General features: G+C 33.4%; 1 protein-coding gene across 1 annotated transcript in view; it reads left to right on the forward strand.

Annotated features, from left to right (window-relative positions):
* Positions 1-12,685, forward strand: part of LOC140434386 (uncharacterized) — a 47,966-nt gene that overhangs the window by 20,579 nt on the left and 14,702 nt on the right. The gene's annotated exons all lie outside the window — the stretch shown is intronic.

The raw sequence follows: 12,685 nt of genomic DNA on the forward strand, positions 1-12,685 counted from the left end.
TAACCAATCTACCAGATGTTACTAAAAATCTTCTTTTAAATATCTTCAATGATATCCAAAATAACATAGTTATCGACTCCTTCAAAAACATCTTTGTTATTCTATCCTTAAACCCGGAAAAGACAAACCCGAACGTTATAAATTCATATAGACATTTAACAATACTTTTATTATTATAATAAAGGATCAGTTAAAGCATTTAGCAGACTCTGGCTTCGATATAAAATTTATTTGGGTTAAGGCACATATTGGACTCAAAGATAATGAATATGTAGACTACTTATCTAACATCAGTGTAACATCAGGCACTGTATTGTCATATTATTTATGTGTATCAGATGCAATTACAATTAGAAAAACAGCTATCGACACAAAAGATCAATGGAATCTTTACTGCTTCACAAACCATACAAGATATACCACTTTACAACCAGTTATTAATTATTCAGAACTATCAAAGACATTTATTTAAAATAAATGTGATTGAAGACGATAATTGCAAACATTGTGGAAAATTGGATGAACTTAATTGGATGAAAATATCCAGTCCCTCTGGCTACAGGCTCACAAAAAATATATAATATCATTATACATTTTTTGACAGACATATGCACGGTTCAGGTGGTATAGTATTGTTTATCTACTAAAAATATCTTGATCGGTCCCTAGACAAGAAGTAAAAGACCTCTTATGTTCCTCATCGTGTTTTCTTCTAGTAATTATCCGTTAATTTTCTATTATTGATAGGATTGTGTATTTGTCTGATCAGAGAATCTATTGCAACTGGCTGAATGGCTAATGGCAATGCTATTAAAAAACCACTTCGATATCCAATCTACTTTTACATCATAGCGTACCTTTGTTGTTGTTTGTTTAGATTTATGTGACTGCAGATATTAAATCCATTGGCCAAATAGCGTATCTTTGGAAAGAAAAAAATGATCAGAATCAATCTTTCATTTTTTAATAATTTACATAGAAAAATAGACGAATTGTAATCTTGTTGGTATAGTTGCAAAATAATAATAAAAAAGAAATCTTAAGATTAGTCAAATAGGATTCAAAGATTAAATGCCCGAAAAACAACATTTAGAAGACTATGGCACGATGGGTTTATATTATATAAAACCATTTTGTCGACATTTGAAAAAATATTTGCATACAAGAGTGAAACTATTGATAGATTAAGGCCTGGCTTCGAAACATATTTTAAAGGGACTAAAATCATACCAGAGTCGTGGTGAAATAGTTGATATACAGGCGATCGTCAATATCCCGTACCAGGTACGGCGAATTGCGCCACTTTTACAAGAATTTCGGTCTAGATGTACAAAGCAGAGTTCAGAAGTCGTCGAACATCCGAACTAAAACACCTGGAAAATGGTTTTCTTCTGAAACTATAGTCTAGGAGCTAAATTCAAAAGTATTTCTTTAGACTTTTCTGATAACTCTTCAAAAAATACATTTTATTGTGATTAGAAATTCTACTCTCTCATCTACTCGTAGATAATAGAAATTAAATAAATACAAGGGTCAAGGTAACTTCATATAAGATGGATAGTAGTATTAAACCTAAAAACAAATCATTAAATAATAGAACGCTTATTTAATTAACTAATAAACTATTACTTGTATACAAATGATCTGACAGATGAAACTCCATGGTACTGTTGGTACAAAATAGTTTTCCTATTATATTGACGAATCCCCATGCACCATCGTACGTAACCTTATTATACCAGCTTTGGGTGCTGCACTGATATTTTCAGTTCTCTTATTGGTCTAGATGAAAACGGACACTTCTGTTTATATAGCGGATTTAAATGTTTGTCCCAAGATCGAAAATCTTTCTTAGGTACTTTTTTAACATCCCGGTTAAAGTTTTACACGGGATGTTCTTATATCCTCGAACCAATCACTTGGGTATTATGTTCTTGTTTTTTTTTAATCATACCCAACTCCTTATCGCACTCTAAGTACGAATGTCCCCGAATCGGGAATGTTAAGAGAACATCTTTAAGCCTTTTTTCATAATGAATCAAATGATGCAGAAAATAGAATATACTACTACTACTAAGGATTTCCACAGTTTTCACTGTCTTCCTTCACTTAACCGTTTTCTCCAATTTTCCCTGTCATTCCAGTCTCCATCTCGCAGGGTTCTTTTCTCCATAGCCTCGTCGAGTTCATCTCTGAATGACCTTCGGGGTCTTCCTCTCTTTCTTCTTCCAATCGGGCTCCATTCTGTGATTTTGTTTATCCAGCGTCCTCTGTCCGCTCTTCTGACGTGGCCGTACCAGGATAGTCTCTTCTCCTCTATATAGTCGATTATGTCTGATTGCACTCCCATTCTCCGCTTAATCTCTGCGTTTTCAATTCTGTCTCTTTTTGTAAGTCTGCAGCTTCTCCTCAGGAACTCCATTTCTACTGCTCTTATTCTACCTCTATTTCTTTTGTTTATTGTCCAGTTTTCGGACCCATATGTCAGGATACTTCTTGTCAGGGTATTATATATTCTCTTTTTTGTCTTTATCGTAATGTTCTTATCCCACAACACTGAGTTTAGTTGTCTTATACAGTTTCTTGTTTGTCTCAGTCTGTTGTTTATATCTTCTTCTGTTGTTCCCTGGTTCGATATTATGGTTCCTAAATACTTGAATTTATCTGTTCCATTTATTTGTCTTCCCTCGTCTATCTCTAGGTTTCTCATATTCTTGTTTTCTGTTGTTAGGTATTCGGTTTTCTCTAAGTTTATTTCCATTCCGTTGTTTTTATATTCTTCTTCTAGTTTTCTGAGCATAAAGCTGAGATCTTCTTCATCTTGTGCGATGACTACTTGATCGTCGGCAAAACTTAAGGTGTATAGGTATTCGTCTCTTACTGGTATGCGTAATAGAATATAGTATAATTTTTATTTTGCCCTCCACATGAATTTGCAAATATTTTTAAACTTTCACTAGCGGGTTAATAACTATAGATAAAATAATGGAGCAGTGAGCACACAATATTACTTCCTTTTTGACCAACGGTTTCTGGATAGCCATAAAATACACTCTGTTGTGATGAAAATACGTTTAAGTACGTTAAGTATGTATAATCAGAGTTAGCTGCTATAATATAAGTCGTTGGTGGATATATTAAGGATTGACAAATTTTTGGCAAAGTCCATACAGATAGCTTCTACAACGTCTGCTCTTGCGGATAACTTAGCCTGTCTTTTAGCCTCCGCAATTATTCGTGTAAACTATTTAGTTCGTTGTCTACTGTGCATATTCTTATTTTGGACTGTAGCGTCTTTAACTGACTATTAATTGCATCACATTGCGAACAAGTATCGGAGTGTGGATATCCGAAACTTATATTGTACTTTTTATTAAATACTTTGTTGTAAGAATTTTAGGATATATTTGTATGTGAAAACTTTTCCTTGAACATACATTTTGGTGATGTTTACTTCTTGAGGTAGACATGTTTTAGCAGTTTTTGAATTGCTATAATGGCTTGTTCGGCTTTTAAAATAGGATATTTGTTTATACACGTCATAAATTACGAAGTTAGGAATTTTGTGTGGCCTATTTTTATGTAAACCTCTTTTATCTTTTGCTGAGCTACCAAAACACTTAAGTAACCTTTGAATTTTGATATTAAATTACCAGAAACTCCCAGAAATTCCGACGAGAAATTCCATGCAATGCGAGAAAAGCTTTGTAGCAGACCTGGATATCTAACAGTTTGGCCGTCACTTGAATCAAAACACCTTACTCTGAATGTACATGAGACGTCATTGAATTTTTTTATGCCAGACTCTGGATTTTTGCTCGGCATATCTTTACGATTGTGTTTTTTTGGTTTTCTTTTTCATTTTACCGTTTTAACGAAACTCAATAATTATTCAGTACAATTTTGACACAAACAACTTTAATGTTCTAGTCCACAGATGGTTTATTGTTCAGTAGATATCTCGAGAGTCTAAGCGTTTTTCCCACTGCAAAGTATACCAATGAGTCCTGCTCGCAAAAACCTATATTTCTGTTGCTGAACTCATTTTCGTCCAAAAATGGAGTTTCAGACTTTTTCCCGCCGACTGTTCAATGGCATTGTTGTTATCTTCAAATAGCTTGTTGTTAGCATTTTTAGATCGTTTTTGGTGTTTTGTTGTTTTATTTCTTCAGTCTTGTGAAATTCCTTGTTTATAAGTGATAATGGATAATAATATTTTGTTAAGATTAATTAACAAATTAGACTAGCTGCTGAAAACATCATAATCGGTTTTTGTTTTAAAACTAACGTTTTAAATTTAATTTCAGTTCGATGTAGTGAAACTTTGGGTTATTATTAAGAGTTGTGCTAGTTATGTTACATTGTACTGTATAAAAGAGACAGAGATATTACATTTTTATATTATCTCAAGTTATCTAAATAAAGTAGTTCAGTGTGAAAAATAATAGGACTAGGTGGTAGAAAACCGCTTTCTAAAAGGACATTAATATGCTTTCGATAAATAAGAGGACTATAGTAAACTGTAGTTTTAGCCCAACAATACACACTACATCAGTTCCTACCAATTAAACGTAGCTTTATTTTCTCTCTCGCTCTCTCCAATTGCATTACAGCCCAAATCAAGCCTTAGCCTCCTCCAAAAGTATGCCTCCAACCTTGCCGGTCCCAATAGTTTATCTACTGTTTCAATCTTCTTCTTCTTTGGGTGCCGTGTCCGTATTCAGACGTTGGCCGTCATTATGTTTACAATTTCCTGAAACCTTTCTCTGTCGGCTGCTGCGCGAAATAATTCTTCTACTGTGGAACCACACCATTGTCTAATATTACGCAGCCATGAAAGTTTCTTTCGACCAATCCATCTCTTTCCTTTCACTTTTCCTTGTATTATAAGGCGAAGTAGATGGTATTTAGGTCCTCTAATTATATGGCCGAAGTATTCTGTTTTTCTCCTCTTTATGGTGTTTATGAGCAGACGTTCTGAATTGATCATTTGAAGAACATCTTCATTGGAAGTGTGCGAAACCCACGATATCTTTAGGATTCGTCTATAGCACCACAATTCGAATGCTTCTAACTTGTTTAGCATTGTGTTTTTTAACGTCCATGTCTCACAACCATACAATAGGATGGACCACACATAGCATTTCAGGACCTTCTTACGAATATTCATCGACAGGTTTCTGTTGCATAAAACTGGTTTCCAGGTGATAAAAGCCTTACGTGATATTTCTATCCTGGTTATTATCTCTTCATCAGAGTCACAATTTACATTTAACCAGCTGCCAAGGTATTTGAAATGATTTACCCTTTCGATCTCCTCTCCATTAAGAGAAATCAGACTATATTCTATAGATCTATATTGATCTTTCCAACTGCCATCCACTTTGTCTTTGAAATGTTGATTTTAAGGCCTATCCGATAACTTGCTTCACTGACTAGATTTAGTAATGTTTGGAGATCTTGTAAATTTTCTGCAAGAATGGCTGTATCGTCAGCGTATCTAATATTGTTGATTACTTCTCCACCTAGTCTTACTCCCTCTTGTCTGTCATCCAAAGCCTCCCTAAAGATTTCTTCAGGGTACAGATTAAAAAGAGTGGGTGACAAAACACAACCCTGCCGTACTCCACGTTTGATGGATATTTTTTCAGTCGGACTGTCTTCAATTTGGATAGAGGCTACTTGATTGTAATATAAGTATTTCAGCAGTCTTATATAATAGTGGTCAAGTCCTGCTGCCCGTAGGCAATGTTTCACTGTTTCAATATCGTCCTCTAATTCAACTATGCGTCTGTTTTCCCTAACGTTTACATGTGTTAGTTTTTTGTCGTCTGAATACTTATTTCTAGTTCAGTCTCATTTTCCCCTGTCTTTAATTGTAAATATATTTCTGCCCCCTGTTCCGTTCTGCGAGACATAATGCTGATACCATCGGCATAGGCGGCAACCTGTATTGATTTGTTTGTTAGGAGGTTAGGTCTTCTTATATTCAACTGTGTAATCACATATTCGAGTTACAGGTTGAATTGTGTCGGTGCCAGCCCGTCTCCTTGCTTTAGTCCTTTAACTATTGAAAAATTTTCAGTGAGCTCATTTTGTAATCTGGCAGTTGCTCTTGACGAGTCCATTGTTGTTTTTACTAGTCGGATGAATTTTTGGGGATGTTAAAACTATGAAATATTTGATATAATTTGTGTCTATTAATTGAATCGTGGGCCTGTTTGAAATCTATGAATATGTTGTGGACGTAAATGCCGTTTTCCAACGATTTGTTTAGAATTTGTTTCACTGAGAATATCTGGTCAGTTGTAGATTTTCCTTGTCGAAAAACGGTTTGATATTCCCCGACAATATTTAATTCGTTGTTTCTTTAGAATGTAAGTAAAAACTTTGTACTTTTTATAGATTGGGCATATAATCTTGTTTATGAGCATATGCATTTGTCCTACTAGGTGTTCGCCTCCTAATGTATATAGCTTAAAGAGGACATTGTCAATACATGAAGCCTTGTTATTTTGTTTGTGGTCGTATTGCTTGTTTCACTTCTTTCATTATCGGGGTTCAATATTTTCGGTGTATCCCTCCATAAGATGCATATCCATATGCTCTTCATTTTCTTGCTTCCCTAAAAGAGTTTGGAAATAGTTTTTCCAGACTGATTTTACTGCTCTTAAATTGGGTAGTTTTTTGGACACTTCTCTTATATCGTTGCTTTGAAGATTTTCTTCCATTTTCTGTATATTACCGTTTTCGTATTTTCTTTACTCTGTACAGCATATTTTATCGGCCCTCCGTCTTGCATCTTCGTAGAATGCTCTTCTTTCTCTGGTTCTTCTTTCCATATATTTCGTATATTTATTGATTTCTTTGGTGTACCTATGGTCTCTTTGCACTCGTCATTAAACTATTCTCTTTTTATTTTTTCCTTTTTTGTGCCTATGATCTTTCTTGCTGCCTCAATTACTTTTGTTTTGATTTCTTCTCAATATTCTTCGGTGCCTAGACTGCCTGTATTTGTCAGTGTGTGTGTTTTCTATAGTTCTCTATGTCTCATAGTTCTGTATGACATCTTGTCTTAGATTTATTATGTTAAAACAAAACCAATATTATTTAGCTTAGCTCCTTGACTACGCATGAAAACATTTTTCCACATTTTACGACCACCTTTTATGGCCACCTTCACCTGTCCAATATCGTCGAAAAAAGGGGACGTGGGTGCGGGTGTAGTTTTTCACAACGGCGCAACGTCAGCCCGTCCGGATGTGATCAAGCTTTGAACAATTAGCGTGTCTAAACGTTGGTCTCGCACCGATGATTTCCCCGTCTTATTGCAATTGATATTGGCTACCGCTTTCCCAAGGTACCTGGTCGTGCCGACGGTTTTGTTTCCTATAAAAATGCACCCTATTTGAAAGCTATAAGTTGTAATATTTCATACTTTTTAGATAGAATATGGTTTCATAGAAAATTTTCATTTGTATCTAGAAATTATTTGCGATCATCCGATGTGCCCGATAACATTGCAGTAAATTTGTCTTCTCTTTCTTCATTAGTGTGTCAATTAATTCAAATTTCTTACTTTGGTATCTGGAATTTAATTGACTTGGCAATCTTTTCATTATCGGTTTCTTAAAATAGCTGTACTTCTTAGCAATATAAATTAAATAAAGATTAATTCATTTGCTTAAAATGGAATAATTCCCGGGAGATGGCTGTATAAGTTAAAAAATATACCTACTATATAAGTTAAAAAACTCTTCAACGTCAAAGTAAAAAACTTCTGTTGTAAGTGGTATATTTGATTAAAAAATTAAATTAAAAAATCAAAATGGATTATAATAAAGCTCAGAACGTTTTCGGACTAATCAGTCCATCTTCAGTGAACTTTTTGAGTATTTGCGTAACTAACCGCAAAACCAAATCAATTTAAACCCGATCACTGTTTGGTGTTGCGGTTAGTTACGTAAGTGCTCCAAAAGTTCACTGAAGATGCACTGATTAGTCTGACAATTTTCTGAACTTTATATTCCATTTGGAGTTTTTGATTTAATTTTTTAATTAAATATATCACTTACACTGAAGTTTTTTACTTTGATGTTCGAGATTTGTATTATTTTATTTATACTCAGTGACATTAGAAGGAATAATTTCTTCAACACAGAGTGACTATATTTAAAACATGCTATCATAACAATAACAATGTTTTACCTTTTCTACTTTTTGTAAAAATAAAGTTTTATCTTTAAATTTTTTTGTGAAGAGACCGATTTGTGAAAGCCGGTTCGTATAGAAATTTTTTGTTATTATTTCTCAGTCTTCCTCAGTATTCCTCAGTGTAAGAAAATGCCTCGAGTTTGATGACACCAAAATTACCACCATGTTAGCGATTTTGACAGGGGTAGAATTATTGGGTTTGGGTTTACACAAACCCATATATGTACATGGGTTTGTCGTACCGCGAAATTGGGCGTCGTGTTAATTATGCGGCAATGACGGTTATGCGTGTCTGTCGTGTGTGGACAAACGAAGGTAGAGGAATACGAAGAAGACCAACTGGTCAACCGAGGCATACCACAGAGCGTCACGATAGGGGCTTTAGATTAATGGCTCTGTGAGACCGTTTTGTTACTACGCGTCAAATTGTTGACCAATGGTTTGGAGTAGTAGGTAGACCTGTTAGTATGCGTACACTATACCTTCACATTCGACTAGTGCTTCCTTTGACTGCGGACCACTGTCATCAACGTTTAAATTGATGCAGAGAACGGCAGCATTGGGTGTAAGAATGGCGTAATGTAGCATTCAGCGATAAATCACGATTCTGTTTAGGATTGTATGATCGTCGCAGGATGGTAAAAAGCCGCCGTGCAGAGCTACAAGATATCGGGTTTGCTGTTGAGAGGCATGTACACAAGACAGTTGGAGTAATGGTTTAAGGGGCTATTGCCTATGGTAGCCGATCACCACTTGTGTTTATTCGAGGCAATATGACAGCTGCGCGTTATGTTGATGACATATTACAAACCACTTTACTGCCTTATCTCGACGGCCGTCGATACGTCCTTTTTCAGCAAGACAACGCACGTCACCATATTGCTCGTCAAACTATGAACTTTCTGCAAGAAGCTGGCGTTAATGTTTTGACGTGGCCGCCCCGTGCTCCGGATTTAAATCTTATCGAATATGTATGGGATATGATGGGAAGGAGACTGTCCGCTTTGCACCATCCTCCACAGACTCCACACAGTTAATACATGAAGTTCAAGTTGCTGGGAACCAGGTGCCACAAGCAGACATCAATCATCTCATTTTTCAATGCCTAGACGTATACAGGAGTGTATTCAGCTGCGGGGTCGTCAAACACATTATTAATTTATTTACTTTTTATTACTTGTTCTTGTTCTAAAATTCTTGACAACGTTATCGTTTTATTCTTGATGTAAATCTACCATGTTGCCAAAAAATTAAGTTCAAGAAATTATTCCTTCTGGGTGTAACACTTCTAATGTCACTGAGTATATTATTTGATTTTATTACAAATGTTATAACTCAAAGATCAAGCTAAAAGAATAAATAATTCTTTTAATAACGCAACTATATTCAAACTTTATACATAACTTTGAAAATTGTTGAAAAATGTTGTCCATTGAAGTCTAAACACACATTAACCCTTCTCTGCAGCAGCCAAAACAACACTTTTTCGTTTGTGCATTGTTAAACCATAATTAGTAATTTTCATTTTGTAATTGGTACTGTTTTATCACTAGCTGTTTATTTTACATCTGTATGGAAGCAATATTCGCTAATAATTGCTGTTTTGAATACCATTTTTTACTTCTCTGTTTAAAATATTAAGGGAATACTTCCTTATTTCCTTATAATGTTTTTGGATAAAAGAATAAAAATAATTCAGATCCTAGTTAGATAGAGATGGAGTCTTCAATTCCAAGAGCGAAAGTGAAAAGAGATGCACGGTCACTAAAAAACAATAAATCACTATACTCGGGCCGCTGAAAAGATGGAATCCAAGGTCGCATGATCACTCAATGCAAGCGTCGTCAGTCGGTCAAAACTAGACCTTCTGCTGAGAAACTGTTTACACCGTCATTATTTGTGTTTAACTTCGGCTGTCTGGAGAATTTTGTTGGCAGTGCTAAAAATTGTTTGTAGAGTTTACGCGTACGTATATTAATTTGTATTAATTTTATTGTGAGTTCGGTTTATTAACGATTTTATTAATTGTGTCTTACGTTTATTAAATATGGATGTAAACACCCTTTCACCTCCAAGAAAAAGATAAAAAAAAAGACATTTAACTATTGAGGAAAAAGGTGTAATAATGAACACTTATAAAAAAGCATCCCAAGAATTAGCAGAACAGGGAAATATTGTAAAATTCACTGCTGAGGCTACAGGTAACTATTAGCATTATTATGTCAACAATATAATTAATTATATTTTTAAATTTTAGGTGTCATCAAGTCATCAGTGTATAATGTTTTACAAGAACATCGTCAAAATAATGGTGAATTTAGACCACCAAAACCATATTCTAGAGGAAACAAAGTGCTCGATACAATTACAGATGAGCATAAGAACATGATTCGTCGGATAGTTCACAGTTTCTTCTTCGATAATGAGCTTCCAACAATCCAAAAGAAGAAAATGAAGAAAATTTCTGAAAATCCTCATATCCCTGATCTAAAGAAGACTACTTTGGGAAAAGTATTGAAATCAATTAATTTTCAGTGAGAATGATTTTTAATGTTAGTAATAGTGATGTAACGAATATTCGTACTCGTATTCGCGAATATTTGCATATTCTTGTATTTTCGCATTCGCACTCGAATTTGCGAAATTTAATTCGAATGTTTTACGAATATGAATACGCTGTTTATTGAAGTCGATTCACGTTTTTACACGGTCTATTGTAGTATAATTATTTTAAAACTATTTTATTTTGCAGCTTTAAAAAACGATGCCGCAATAGTGTCTTAAAGGAAAAAAATGAGATCATATCGTGGAGGCGTCGATACTTGCGATGTATAAAGCAGTATAAACAGGAAAATCGAAGTATCTTCTATCTAGATGAGACTTGGTTCAACGCTGGCCATACTGTTGATAAAGTTTGGACTGATATGTCAATTACCAGTGCTCGACAAGCACATGTGGAAGGCTTATCTACAGGACTGAAACATCCTTCTGGAAAAGAAAAAAGACTCATTGTCTTACATATCGGCTCTAAAGACGGGTTTGTCGAAAATGGAGCCCGGACATAGTTTAATTCAAGAAATCGACTCTGTTCACAGTAAAATAAAAAAGTATTTAAAACATAGGACAATATACAGCCCTGTTTCACTCTTAAGACACCTCTACTACTAACTAAAAAAAGAAGATTTTTTAAATTTTCAAACAGTAAGCCAAACTCTAAATTTTAAAGATCTGCCTTTTACTAAAGTTAATCAAATTAACTATAATAAAGATGACACCTTGCAATATAGTTTTAAATGTAATTTTAATAAAAATGACAATGTTACTTTTATTAGAATTAATAAACATAAGACACGCGGCTCTGCTAAAAAACAGGGCAAAAACGATCATATTATTATTAACTTTTCCATGGTAAAGGTTATTACCGAAAAACCTACAGTCGACGATAAAAAAAAATAAAGCATATCGTGTCTATATTTGCCTACATGCCTGAGTTTGACAAAATATTGTACAGAACAATATTTTCTTCACTAAATAAATGATTTTATTTCTTCCAACTGCAACTATTTGTTTCAATTACGTTATAAGTAGGTACCTACGAAGAATATTTAACTTTTATTTACTGTTTGTTTCACATACACATGTTTTAATTATTAATAAATTTTAAAAGCAAAAAGGAGTTTTCTTTTTGATGTACCCTTGTATTTTTTTAAAGTTGCAGTAATATAAGATTAGAAATAATGTAATAAACTGTGATCTAACTGTAGAATGATACATATAAGATATATAGAAACGCAAACTAAAATATTTTACTTAAAACGTTATAAAATAATTCAGTTTTGTACTTCATTGCATATGGAACAAATGTGCAAATTCCTGTACTAATTTTACTTTTTGTTCCATAAGCAAAGGTTTTTATTTTTTTGTTTCAAATTTAAAAAGAGTCAGTAAAAATTTGAAGGCATAATCCAACACACTATTTTAAATATTTTTTTTAGAATTAACATCATTTTCCTGAGTTTTAAAATAAACGAGTAAATATTACCAAAATATTTAAATGTAAATATCTCAAAATGAGAATTTGGCATATGGAACAAATAAGTACTAGCCCGACGATATATATATATATATATATATATATATATATATATATATATATATATATATATGTATTATATGTATATAATATATGTATATATTATTATGTATTAATTATAATTATTGTAAAATTCTTGACATTTACTCTTACAATTATTAATTTCTTTACTAAATTTCAATTTTGCTATAATATTCATCGAAACAGAAACGTGTTTTTCAATCATTTAAATCATATATTTCTTTGTCAACTGATTCTTGCGAATAAAGATATTCTATTCTATTTAAACGAATCGCATTACATCAAATTTATAAAGCGAATTTATCTCTTAATTTTATTTAAATTTAATATTTGACATATTTATATAAACTTTTTTTA

This window comes from Diabrotica undecimpunctata, chromosome 2 (assembly GCF_040954645.1).
Source record: "Diabrotica undecimpunctata isolate CICGRU chromosome 2, icDiaUnde3, whole genome shotgun sequence".
Classification (NCBI taxonomy): Eukaryota; Metazoa; Arthropoda; class Insecta; order Coleoptera; family Chrysomelidae; genus Diabrotica; species Diabrotica undecimpunctata.